The sequence below is a fragment of the Ovis canadensis genome, chromosome 11 (assembly GCF_042477335.2).
Source record: "Ovis canadensis isolate MfBH-ARS-UI-01 breed Bighorn chromosome 11, ARS-UI_OviCan_v2, whole genome shotgun sequence".
In the NCBI taxonomy this organism is placed as follows: Eukaryota; Metazoa; Chordata; class Mammalia; order Artiodactyla; family Bovidae; genus Ovis; species Ovis canadensis.
Window position 1 is genome coordinate 66,440,316 of NC_091255.1, and position 13,425 is coordinate 66,453,740.

Sequence of the window (13,425 nt, forward strand, 5' to 3'; positions counted from 1 at the left end):
AGAATCCCATGGACAGAGGAGCCTAGCGGGCTCCAGTCCATAGGGTGGGAGGGAGTCAGACATGACTCGGGGACTAAGCTCGCACACGGGTCCGCTTTATGCACAAAGGCCGGCCTCGACCTGAGGGAGCTGACAGTGAGGCTGGAATCCCAGCCTGGTCTTGGAAGTTAAGGCCCAGGGGAGGACTCCCATCATTCCTAAGGTACTATGCGTTTGTTGGCTGGAAGTTCAGTTCAGTTCAATTCAGTCGCTCAGTCGTGTCCGACTCTGCGACCCCATGGACTGCAGCACGCCAGGCCTCCCTGTCCATCACCAACTCCCGGAGCTCGTTCAAACTCATGTCCATTGAGTCGGTGATGCCATCCAACCATCTCATCCTCTGTCGTCCCCTCCTCCTCCTGCCTGCGATCTTTCCCAGCATCTGGGGCTTTTAGACAGAACTCCATCTCCCGGGAAGCAGTTCGGCCCCGCCCCGCCCCTTTCGCGCGCCCCGCCCGCCCTGCCGCGGCCCGGCTGCTATATAAGGGCTGGAGTCTGGCCACGGGTAGAGAGCGCGGTGGCGCGGGCGCGGAACTGCGATCCTGAGAATCTTCACCCTGCAGCGGCAGCCGTGAGAAGCCTCGGCGCTTCTCACCTGCGTCTCTCTTGCCTGCCTGGCGCCAGCCCCGAGCCGCCCGGGCCCCGCGCACCTGTAGACCCAGACTGCCTCTGCCCCTAATGCTTTTCCGGGCTTGGCAGAGGGGTTCCCGGCGGGGATTCCTGGGGTCGCGCTGGTGATACGCAGTGAAGAAAGGCGAGCTGCTGCGTCCGAGCTGGGTGCTCTCAGAGTGCAGGGAGGCGGGCTGCGATCGGCGGGGCGCCCCTGGGGAGCCCGGGCCGGCGAACCCGCGCGCAATCTCCGCGGGTCCCGGGCGCCGAGGCCGGGACCGCCGGCGCTTTGGCCTTGGATGGAAATGGGGACCGGGCCTCCGGACCCTCTACCGTGGATTACTTGGTGCATCTCGGCCGGGCTTGATGACCCACGACCTCGTCTCCATCCGTGGATTGGTGCGTGCTACCCAACAGTCGGGTCGCTTCCCTGGAGGTAAGTCTCCCCGCGATTCGGGGAGGAGGGAATATAATATGACCCCCTGCGTCGCTTTATGAAAGTCTTGCGGTTCTGGGTTGAGATTTTTGTTCTTGTAATTGACATCCTCTCAGAGGCCGTTTTAGCCATCGTCTGCCTCCCGGCGGAGCGGATTCCCGGTGGTCATCGCCTATCTGGGCGCCCTGGCTCATCGCCTTTCCAACGCCGCCTAGCCGCCGGCCGCCCCCGCGGGACAGGGCCCCGGCCTGGGGTGAGGTCCGCATCCTCGAGGTCCCCGCCCACCCCCCTGGCACTTACTACCTTTTAAGCACGTCGCGCTGCGGGGCCGTTACCTCGGTGAGCTCGCGACGTCTGCTTGCCTGCGACTCAGAGTGCGATCTAGGGGCAGCGCCTGGCTCCCCTCTCCCCGTGGGGGGTGGGGAATGTCTCCGGTCCCCCGTCCTGGTCGCCGAAGAACGGCTTTACTGCAAGGACCGCACCACCCATCAGGGGGTTCACTGAATGGGTGAGAGGTGTCAGGAATTCCCTCCAATGCTACTAACCACCTCCCCTCCCCCATCAGGGCAGATTGTTAGTGGAAGAGGTTTCCTCGCCAGCCTCAGGAGAGGGGCTTCGTCTTGAGTCCTGAACTGAACGCAAACTGCCTCTGCATCCACAGCTCCCCTCTCTCCTCCTTTTGTGCGGGCTCCTCGGAGCAGCACCCTGCCTGTCACCAAGTAGGCTCCGAGTACTTGTTTGTTGAGTGAATGACTGAGCCAGGCTGCCTTGATGTATGGATTAACCCAGGGCCTCCTTTCGTTTGTCCTTTGGCACTTGGCCTCAACTCCGGAGACTTGCCCCTTGAAGACTGTTCCCTGGGGATGCTTTCCCAGGTGGAGGATTCCCTCCCCTGCCTCCTCCAACCCTGTCTGCAGTCTGTTTGTGATGGTCCATTTCCTGTCCAGCGGTCCCCCCTGCATAGAACGCATCTGTAAGCTGTCACGGGTCTCCCTTGGGCGCCAGGGCCTCCCGTGAGCACGTGCTCGGGAAGGTGGGAGAACCAGGCGCCGCTGGAAGGAAAAAGATGTGTTGGTTCTGCTCCTTTCCCAGAAGCCAGTGTTCTGGCCACTCCCGGGTCCCTGGTACTGCCTACCTGGTGCAGGGTGTACCCTGTGGTCCTGCCCACCCTCTCTGGGAGAGGGGCTGTTGAGATTGTCCCACTGACGGCCTGGAAGCCCACCTCTGCATCCCCATCTGATTTTTAAAAGTAATCCGCTGTCCTTTCTCTGTCTTTTATAGAAAACTACAAAAAAAAAATTGCAAAATTCAGGAAACACCCAGTTCCCACAGTAATGCTGGCAATTTGACATATTTCCTCACTGCTGAAACCCCTGCAATGTATACAACGTTGGTTCCCGCTCTATCCCCTGCCTCGCTTTTTTTTTTTTTGAATATTTCCCCACATAATGACTGTATTCGCTACAGACACTGAATCATAGTTTGCGTGACAATTCTCCCATTGTTGGACACCGAGGTATTTCCAAATTTTTACCCTTTGAAGTCATGCATTGGTGAGTGTCTTTTGTACATAAGGATTTGTCCACATTTTGAATTATTTCCTTTGGAAAATTCCCAGAAGCCACTCTTTGCTCTAAATCAGTCATGCCTAAAATAAAAGGAGTGCCCTTCTTGGTGGACCTTTACCAGGTGGGCTTGGAGGAAGGCTGCAGCGCTTAGCCTGCAGATAACACCGAAGCTGGGAGCCAGGATACAGTAGGAGCCCAGACAATGCTCACTGAGTGAATGCAGTGTTTCGTTGCCTTTTGTTTTTCCTGAAGCGAAGAATTGATCAGCACTGGCTGTGAGAGTAACTTAAAATTTGCCTTCAGGGCTGGGATTGAAATTATTTTAGCAATGCCGGAGATTAAGATTTACGAGGAAGCTGGATTCAAAATGCTGTCCTTTTACAAATTATTACTGCTTAAAAAACTCGCTTATTTATATTTATTTGTGGCTGTGCTGGGTCTTCGTTGCCGGGCAGGCTTTTCTCTAGTTGCTGTGAGCGGGGGCTCTGCTTTAGTTACGGTGCCTGGGGTTCTCACTGCGGTGGCCTCTCGCTGCGGAGCACAGGCTCTGGGCACAGGCTCAGTAGCTGCGGCACATGGACTTAGTTTCGCCGAGGCTTGGCAGGTGGATTCATCATTGAGCTGCCAGGGAAGCCCTATTATCAACTTTTGATTTTGATAGGAGTCTAGATTTTGGGGAAAGTTGAAAAATAATACATGGAGTTCCCTTATACCCTTCACCCAGCTTCCTTGTGTGTTAATATCTTATAGACCCACAGTGGGATGATCAGCGTGGGGATTAATAGTAATGGAATACTTTGAACCCATCTTTAGGCCTCATCCACATTTTCCCAATGGTCCCACTAATGTCTTTTTTTCTGGTCCATGATCCATTTCAGGATCCTGAATGGCAGAAAGCGCTGTCATGTAAAAACGTGAACGTTGAGAGTGAGTCAGCAGGCTGTCTTCTTTAAAAACCACTCACTTCAGGCATGATTGACATACAAAAAGCCATATGTGTTTTATGCCTGCAACTCGGTGAGTTTGGTCACAAAAATACACTGTGAAACTGGCACCAGAATCCATGCCATAAACATACCCATCACCTCCAAAATTTTCTTCCACCCTCTTATTTACTGTTTTATCATTTTTTGACAGCTAAAGCAGTTAACAGAAGAGCTACCCTCTTAGCAAATTTTCAAATGTCCAATGCCCACATACTCAGTCACTCAGTGGTGTCTGACTCTTGGCGACCCCATGGACTGTAGCCCTCCAGGCTCCTCTGTCCGTGGGATATTTCAGGCAGGAATACCAGAGCAAGTTGCCATTTCCTCCTCCAGGGGATCTTCCTGGCCCAGGGGTTGAACCTTCGGCTCCTGTGGCTCCTGCATTGCAGGTGGATTCTTTACCACTGAGCCGTCAGGGAGGCCCTCAGATATCCAGTACAGGGTCATTGACCATAGGTGCTGTGCTTCACAGTTATGCATCTCCGCAGACCGTCTTTATTCCGGAGGTTTAAAATTGAGAAGTCTGTTCCATCTTCTCCCGCAGGTTAACTCACCCCCTCCTCCCAAATTACGGCCAGCAGGGCAGATGAGCCCCTTCAGGGTGTGGAGGGGAGAGGACTCTTGATCACGAGCGGGCGGTGCGTCCCTGTATACCCTCTCCTTCCTCTGTGGACCTTCCCTGGGAGTGAGTGGTTACAGCCTGATCTGTCCTGACCTGCTTTGGGGGGTGGGGAGGAGGTGGAGGATGTCATCTGGGTTGCGTGAGAGCCCGCCGCCAAGCCCAGAAACCCCCATTGTCGGGGAGTCCGGCGCGCACTGCCTAGGGGGTGACTCACGATGCCTGAGCGGCAGGTGTGTCTGCTGCTAAGTGTACAAACCAACCCAGTGAGGCAGAGTTTCCCGGTGATCTGAGCAGGTCTAAAGGAACAGGGGCTTCCGCTTGTTCCTCAGAGTGGACTGAGGGTTTTGTCCAGCCGTCTTGGGCTGGGGAGGGGTCCCCCTCTTCTCTGGGGGTGAGCAGAGCCAGCCTGGAGGGGTGTTTGGAAGCGACCGCTGTGAATGGAAGCTGGCCCAGCGTCTTTGCATAAGAGAGCCCTTGTGTGGCGTTGAGGAGCCCCGTGAAAGGGTTCCTTCTCCCTGCATCAGAGACTGCCGCAGCCCAGAGCTTCCCCCGACAACACACACGCAGACCCGGGCTGTCCTCTCCAGCCGCGACTGATTGCCTGCACATAGAGTGGAGGTGATGTTTGCTTGGGATGAGGAAGTTCTGAGGTTACTTAACTCTCAACCAGACAGGTTTCTGTTGTCCAGATGGAGCGTCTCGGTTACTGTCAGGGTCACGTAGACTTGATTTTTCTTATGCTCTGAGGCTTCCTATTATAGCTTGTAAACGGAAAGACTGTCATCCCCTCTCCCCCCACCCCGCCCCGCCCCAGTGCCCTGGCACAGACGTTTTCTCTCACCAGCCAGCTCCAGTGAGGATCATAACAGGAAGTCTCGGTGGGAGAGGGCTTCGGGATGCTGGAGCTGAACAGTCCTGGAATAGCCCTCCGTCTACACTCGCCTTCTTCTCCTGCGTGGTGACTCCTTGAGGGCCCTCCCTGCCAGCTCTTCCCAGACCAGCTGCTCCCAGGGATTGACCCCCTGGCCTGCACCGTGTGGTTTGCATAAAAAATGAATTGCTTGGCGAATTTGGTTAAAAAAAACAACAACTATTCTTAGCAACCATCCCACCCTCCCCCACTTTTAGAGGTTGTTTTGGTATGTAGGGGGCAGGGACGGTGCTCAGAGATGTGCGTTTTTAACAAGCTCCCTCGCCCTAGATGGACACTTGAAGAAACACAGAGTTGGTTGACTTCTTGGCCAGCTACAGCCAGAACTGAGCCTTTTCCCTGTCAAGGGTACCCAGCCGCAAAGCTTCTCTGTCTTCCTCCTCTTTCAGGAAGTCTCCCCGGCTTACCTCCACCTGGTGTGGCGCCCACATGTACTTAATTGGTTTTGCTGGCACAGGTTGTGACCTGGAAGTCTTGAAATCGGGTGCCCTTTGTTCGTAGTTAAGGTAGAAGGGGCTGCGTTTGGGTGAAGGATAAAGAGCTGCAGTTCTTGGCTTCAGGAATAAGATCTTCAGCCTCTCCTCTGCGGTTCATGAGTTTCCCCAGCAGCTGGGAAGATGCCCCTGAAAAGGCAGCCCCCCCCCCGGGGTGTTTGTGAGCCTAAGCAGGCCCCGCTACTCCTCTTCCTGAGCAGCACTGTCCTAGACAGTGTCGGCCCTCGACACGGAACTGGTTGGGGTCCCCACACCATCACAGGAGTGCTGCACTCGCCCCCTTTGACAGGAGGGGGTGGTCCTGGGTGAACTTCTTGTTGGTTGAACTGTGCCATTGGTGAAAGATGGTCTGTTGCAAACCCCCCGGCCTCCCTTACTCTACAGACTCGGTTTGAGCCTGGAGAAACGTCTATACACAACGAATCTCGGGTGATCACGTGCTGTGCGAAGGGCCTGGAGGAAGTTTGTTAGCTCCAGGAATGCTGAAGTGGCAAGTTCCTGTCAAAGAACCCTTTTTGTGACGTGAATCATCACCTCCTCCCGTATTTGGTGTGTTCGTACAGGTTTCTGCACAGAAGGCCTGAAACCAGGTGCCTTCTGGAGTTGGTAAAAACAGACGCACCGTGTTCGAGCGAGTGACTAAGGGACTGCAGTCTGGGCCCCTCAGGTCCGGGAGGCTCCCGGGTGCTTGGAAAGTGCCTCTTATAGGCTCTAGTTTTAACGGCTTTCAGACCCGCTATATGTGTTCCTATGCTGATGTGCTCAGCTGTGTCCGATTCTTTGCCGCCCTTTGGACTGCAGCCTGCCAGGCTCCTCTCTCCATGGGGTTTTTCGGGAATACTGGAGTGGGTGGCCATTTCCTCTTCCAGGGGATCTTCCTGACCCAGGGATGAAACGCGCATCCCCTGTGTCTCCTGCACTGGAGGAGGGTTCTTGACTTGCTGAGCCTTTGAGGGCCTATAGGGTCTGATTTTAATGGATTTCAGACCCACTGCCTTTGCCTGAAACATGGGCTGTTACTTGCAGTGGCGTTTTTCAACTGCTTTTGCGTCACTGCCCCACTGGGCACCATCTTCAGCTTGGTGACGTGTCACCCGCCTTCTCCAGAAGAAGATATTGAAGCACAAATGAGGTGGATGCCCACCCGGAGAACCAGCCCCGAACTCCGTGACAAGGGAGTATTCTGCAAGCGTTGGTGGGGGGAGATGGAGAGAGGATTCATGATTTGAGGGAACTTTGGGGTGAATCCTCTCTGTCCACGTGTCCTGCATGATCAGATTGTATATATGAAGTTTGCCATATGTAAGTTTTTTTTTAAAAAGCAATGACATTTCGTGAATCCCTTTTCTGTATGGTCACATGGCCTAGAAGTGCCCTTTTGCGGTTAGCTGTCAGACGCCAGGTCTCTGTGGCGACTCCGGTAGAGCCAGGGTCAGCACCTGGGTCCAGATGACCCCCTCTGGTCTGGAGTTTTCTCCCCGGAGCTGTGAGTGGGCCCTGAAAGCTCTGTCTGATCCTGTTTGTCATCAGACGTCCCAAACCACGTGTGTCCAGCCTCAAGGTAGGGTTGGGGTGGGGGCGCGGGTTTTGTTGACCCCTGGGGTCCCGCGTGTTTGCCCCCCGGGTTTGGGATCCTATGTCTGTCCTGACCTCTGCACTCTCCCCTGTGTGCTGGGTGGAAAGTGACCTTGTGTCTCTGGAGCCACCGTGAATGTGGTTCTTCTTCATTTTTCTTTTTTTCATTGCAATTTAAAAATAATTTTAAAAAAATTAAACAGCAAGAAACAAAGCTGTTATTACTGTGGCTGGGGTGACAGAGCAGGGCTATCCCAAGCCCGGGAGGAGGCTTTCTTTTCTTTGAGGGGAGGGGCCTTTCTGTGTGTGTGTTCAGTCGTGTCCAACTCTGTGCGACCCTATGACTGTGGCCCACCAGACTCTTCTGTCCATGGGATTCTCCAGGCCAGAATACTGGAGCGGGTTGCCATGCCCTCCTGCAGGGGAACTTCCCGACCCAGGGATCCAACCCAGGTCTCCCACATTGCAGACTGTTTCCCGTCTGAGCCCCCAGGAAAGCCCCTTTGGGTGACCGTGCCTCCTCTGGCTTCTCATCAGATATCTGCCCATGGTCAGGCAGAGGAAGTTTTTCTGAGTTGAAGGGAGCCCGTGGCCACTGGCAAGCCAGTTGGGAAACGTAGAGGTTTGGGCATTTTAATTGAATTTCCTAAGTGGGCCCCAGGAGTGCGGTTAACCAGGGAGCTGAGCCGGCCCCGGCTTCGCGTTCCGCCCTGGCCACTGGGCTTTTCCGCCTTTCCTGGAACCGCTTTACTCACCGCTTCCCGCTGCTCTCTTTCACCCTGACCCCTGCCCGCCCCCTGCCCTGTGTGTGAACCTGGACCCTTTCTTCTTTTCCAGACGTTTGCCTCTGCCCTGTCGCCCTGGGCATCTGTCTGTAGGGTGCTGACTTGGGGATGCTGTTGGTGTGGCTGGGCTCACTGGCCAAACTGGCCGTTGGATGTTGCCTGTTCCCTCTTCCCTCCACAGCCCCATGTAAGGATGCAAAAAGTTCAAGCCACTGGCCAGCGCCGGCTCCTAGGGCCGTGATGTTATGTTGGGAAGAGAGAGAAGCCAGCCTCAGGCAGGCGGGAGCAAGTGATCTACAGCCCGTTTCCCTTGGTCCCGACAGCCCTGGATACGGGCACTCCCATCTCTGGCATCTGGGCCTTAGGGAGTTGAGGGAGCATCCTTACGGCCCCAGAGCTTTACAGGATGAAGCGCTGGTTCCGAGACAGGTTATGGCACGTGCCCAGCGCTGGGGTCCCATCCCGCCCCCGTCACTTGTACACGTTGCTGAGCCTCTGCGTTCAGTTCCCCATCTGGGGCTGCTGTTCAGTCACTAAGCCCTGTCCATCTCTTTGTGACCCGTGGATTGCAGCACACCAGGCTCCCCTGTCCTTCACTGTCTCCAGAGTTTGCTCCCATCATGTCTACTGAGTCGATGATGCCATCCAACCATTTCATCCTCTGTCACCCCCTTCTCCTCTTGCCGTCAGTCTTTCAATCTTTCCCAGCATCAGGGTCGTTTGCAATGAATCAGCTCTTCACATTAGGTGGACAAAGTATCAGAGCTTCAGCTTCAGCATCAGTCCTTCCAGTGAATATTCAGGGTTGATTTCCTTTAGGATTGACTGTTTTGATCTCCTTGCAGTCCAGGGACTCTCAAGAGTCTTCTCCAACACCACAATTCGAAAGCATCAATTCTTCAGAGTTCAGCCTTCTTTATGGTCCAACTCTCAGATCTCTACATGACTACTAGAAAGGAGCGGGTGTCTTTTAATTTCCTCATCCATCAAAGAAGGATATTTTTAGGTGGCTCGATTTTGGTTGCCAGTTGTAGAGAAACCAGCTCTAACTGGCTGAAACCATGGAGTTTGAGGGTGTCCATCTAACTAAGAAGTCTGGGTGTTGTGCTTTTGGGGATCTTCTTGGCTTTGTGTTTTTCTCCAGTTCTTTCCATCTGTCGTGGAAGCGGGAACAGCAGAAGCCTTGGCAGGCCCCTGCCTCTGTGGACCCAGAAGAAGAAGGAAGATGCCTTTGTCTCAGCATTCCCGAGGGACAGCCCCAGCAGTGCGCTCAGCCCTGGACCCGTCCCTGTGGCTGGGAGGGGGAGCACGCCGATTGCGTCCTGTTCTCACCTGCCCCGCACCTGCGTCTGTGGGTGGAGGCCCTTCCCTCCCCAAAGCCACAGGGACTCTGCAAGGTGGGAGGATGCAGAGAGATGGCCCCGGATGTTTACTGTGGACGGCTGGGCTCCTGGATGACGCAGCAGAGTGGTTTGTGGCGGGGGCAAGGAATTGGTCCTCCTTACCTTGGGATACGTAGGAGCTGGGAGAGTCCATGCCTGACTGATCATGGAGACTGATATAGGAATGAAGCTCCGCAGTTCTCTCCTCTGAACTGCTGAACCTGAGAGTCTGTTTTTTCATGGGACATCACCTCACTCCATCGGGGAGCCAGGAAGTCCAGCCTCACAGTGTCCACCTCTTGTTCCTAGAACAGCAGCCCAGTGCATGGAATGGCACCTCTCCCGGAGATTTCTTCAGAAGCTCCTTTCCTAACTCTGCGCATCTCTTGAGCAGTGGTGGCAGAGGGGTCCCTTGCTTGACTTGAGAAGCCCCGCCTGGGCGCTGCAGACCTCTTGCCGGGCTCTTGTGTTTGGCAGCTCAGGGAGGAGATGGAGCTCCCTGTTTTAATCAAACGAGGGGCTCACTCTAGGGCAGCTGCCCAAGTGAGTCAACTTAGACGGTTCCACTGTGTTTTCACATCCCTGGTCCGACTTGTATCCCAACTTCTGGGGGCTGCTTGTAAGAGACACAGCTGTGCTTTCCACGCTGTTGGGCTCAAGGTGTGTGTGTGTGTGTGTGTGTGTTTGTGTGTGTGTGTGTGTGTGTTCCCGTGCACTCAGTCATGTCTGACTCTTTGCAACCCCCTGGACTGTAACCCACCAGGCTTTTCTGTCTGGGGGTTATCCCAGGCAAGAATACTGGAGTGGACTGCCATTTCCTTTTCCGGGATCTTGCCAACCCAAGGATCGAACCCATGTCTCTTGTGTCTCCTGCGTTGGCTGGCAGATTCTTTACTGCTGAGCCACCAGGGAAGCCTGAGCTAAAGGTAGGGGACCTCGTTTTCCTTATACAGGTAGCCATTGTTTGAGGAGCTGTGACTCATGCTCACCGGTTGCAGAGCTCTTAAAGGAAACCCTCGCGCCCCAACAGGTGCTCCTAGCTGTCCTCATTCACTGTCGGTAGAAAAGCTCATTGTCATGGTGATCACCTGGGATATGGACAGGCCTTTTTAGGGAGTGTGGAGAAGTGCAGGAAGGGGGTGTGGGGAAGGCAATCCACGTCCCAGGAAGCTGCTAGCCACCGCATGTAACGTGGCCCCATTTAATAGACAAGGAAACGAGGCTTCTAGGACTTAAGATACTTGTCCAAAATCACTTTGCTGGCCAGCGGCGGAGCCAGAAGCAATCTGCTTCTAGGTTGGCACGTGATTGTCCAGCTCGGAGTTGCAAGCTTGGCTTCCTGCTGCTTCTGGGAAATGCTTTGTCCTTGTTGTTCAGCCGCTGAGTTGTGTCTGACTCTTTGAGGCCCCATGGACTGCAGCACGCCAGGCTCCCCTGTCCTTCACTGTCACCTGGAGTCTGCTCAAATTCATGTCCATTGAGTCGGTGATGCCATCCAACCATCTCATCCTCTGCCGCCCCCTTCTCCTCTTGCCCTCAGTCTTTCCCAGCATCAGGATCTCTTCCGATGAGACAGCTCTTTGCATCAGGTGATCAGAGTGTTGGAGCTTCAGCTTCAGCATCAGTCCTTCCAATGAATGTTGAGGACACATTCTGGAAGGTGCTAGAAGTCACAAATCATAGTGTTTTGATAGCCTTTCTAGCGCTCTCATCACCCTTCACGTCTTCCTCCCCAGTAACCCACCAGTAAGTCTAAAACAGTGCTTCCTCCTCCGTCTCCTGTTGGAGGTGAGGCCAGAATCCTTTCAGAAGCAGAGCTGGAAATAGACTTTGCTCTCCTCTACAGAGACGACAGTGAACTCTGCAGGAAGACGGTTAACACCGATTCATTGAGAGATGCGTCTCATGTCCTGGAGTTTCCCTGAGGAAGAGTTCTCAGGAGCTGCTCCCCTCATTCTGAGTCGTCCCCCCAGTTCCAACCCATCTGCTTTGCTGTCGTCACGCTCCTCTCTACAGATGTAACATCAGGTTTGGAGAAATACAAGTCTCCACACACCCAATGGCCAGCACGGATCAGGACTCAGGTGCCGGTCCGCTTGATTTTCAGACCAGCACGTTTTCGCATTGGATGGTCCCGACTCTGTTCACTTAGGAGGTGCACAACTGTCCAGAGTGGGCATGGGCATCACGCCCTTTGTTGCCGAAATCCACGGAGGATGCTGAACCCAGGGCTTACCAAGTTGGGTTACCATCATGTCTTCCATCTCTCACATTTGTGAGCATGTAGAATGGGGGTTGTGGGGAGGGCCCTGCGTCCTCGATGAAGAGGCTTGGAAGGGTAGGTGCACGTGTTCGAGTGGGACAGGAAGGTGGCCTGGAGCATCGTCAAGGCATTCGATGAAAACGTTGTGTTGAGGATGCTAACTTTTATTTCCTGGGACAGAGCTGTGTGCGCTTTACTCCATGCGTGCAAAGCTTCGGTGAGTTTTCAGAGCAGAGCCATGGCCAGGCATGCCCTTCTGATGTTATACTTGGAAACGGAGGTGAGCTCCCCAGTGTGGGGGGCTTCCCGCGTGGCTTTCAGTTCAGTTCAGTTCAGTTGCTCAGTCGTGTCTGACTCTTTGCGACCCCATGAATCGCGGTGGCTTTAGTGGTAAAGAATCTGCCTACCAATATAAGAGATGTAAGAGACTCGGGTTCAGTCCTTGGGTCGGGAGGATCCCCTGGAAGAGGGCATGGCAACCCGCCGCAGTATTCTTGCCTGGAGAATCCTATAGACAGAGGAGCCTGGCGGGCTACAGTCCATGGGGTCGTGGAGTCGGACACGACTGAACGACTGAGCGTGCACGCGTGAAGCTGTGCCATCGTCACCAGCAAATGTGTCGAGGACCAGGCGGAACATTGCCCCGTCTAAGCCGCACTCTGTCAGCCACCGTGTACTCTGACCTTCGCACGAAGGACCTTTTAACTGGTGTGGTTGGGAGGGTACAGGAATCCAATATTCTTGTCCAGTAATTGCCAGATTAAACCTGAATAAACTCACCCACGGGCTGCTCACTCTCTGCTTTTGCAGTGCTGTCTTTCTCCTCCAATCCTTCCCCTCCCTGAGCTTCTGTAGCACTGACAACCGTAACATAATACATTGTTGTTGTTTAGTTGCTGAGTCATGTTCGAGTCTTTCATGACCCCGTGGACTGTAGCCCACCAGACTCCTCTGTCCATGGGATGTTCCAGACAAGGATATTGGAGGTTGCCGTTTCCTTCTCCAGGGGATCCTCCCAATCCAGGGACTGAACCTGCGCCTCCTGCATTAGCAGGCAGGTTCTTTACTGCTGAGCCACCAGGTAGCCCCATAACACTGTATCCTGGCTGCTAGCAGTGCCTATTGTTTCGCGTGCATGCGTCTTTCTTCTTTGGTGACATCAGAAGTGAGTGCCGTCTGATCTCAGAGCACCTGGCCTGATGCCGACTCCAGTACAGACCACGTGTGCTCGGCGATCTGACTGGCCCGAGGCTCATGCAGCTCTGTCAGCTCGCTGCTGTGTGTGTGTGGGTGCTGGGTCCTTGGACCCCATCTAGGGGACCCCAACACCATGACTGTGGGTGCTGGGTCCTTAGACCCCATCTAGGGGACCCCAATACCATGTGTGTGTGTGCTGGGTCCTTGAACCCTGTCTAGGGGACCCCAACACCATGTGTGTGTGTGCTGGGTCCTTGGACCCCGTCTAGGGGACCCCAACACCGTGTCTGTGTGTGCCGGGTCCTTGGACCCCATCTAGGGGACCCCAACACTGTGTCTGTGGGTGCCAGGTCCATGGACCCCGCCTAGGGGACCCCAGCACCGTGACTGTGGGTGCCGGGTCCATGGACCCTGTCTAGGGGACCCCAGCACCATTACTGTGGGTGCCGGGTCCATGGACCCCGTCTAGGGGACCCCAGCACCGTGACTGTGGGTGCCGGGTCCATGGACCCCGTCTAGGGGACCCCAACACCATGTC

The 13,425-nt window shown here is 54.8% G+C and overlaps 1 long non-coding RNA gene across 2 annotated transcripts in view; it reads left to right on the top strand.

The window, feature by feature from the left end:
• The first annotated feature begins 525 nt into the window (after positions 1 to 525).
• The window catches only part of LOC138415437 (uncharacterized), a 154,676-nt gene continuing 141,776 nt past the window's right edge, over positions 526 to 13,425 (top strand). For both annotated transcript variants that reach the window (XR_011247242.1, XR_011247241.1), the window contains exon 1: positions 526 to 1,084. This is a non-coding gene — a long non-coding RNA (uncharacterized lncRNA). The remainder of the gene's footprint in view (positions 1,085 to 13,425) is intronic.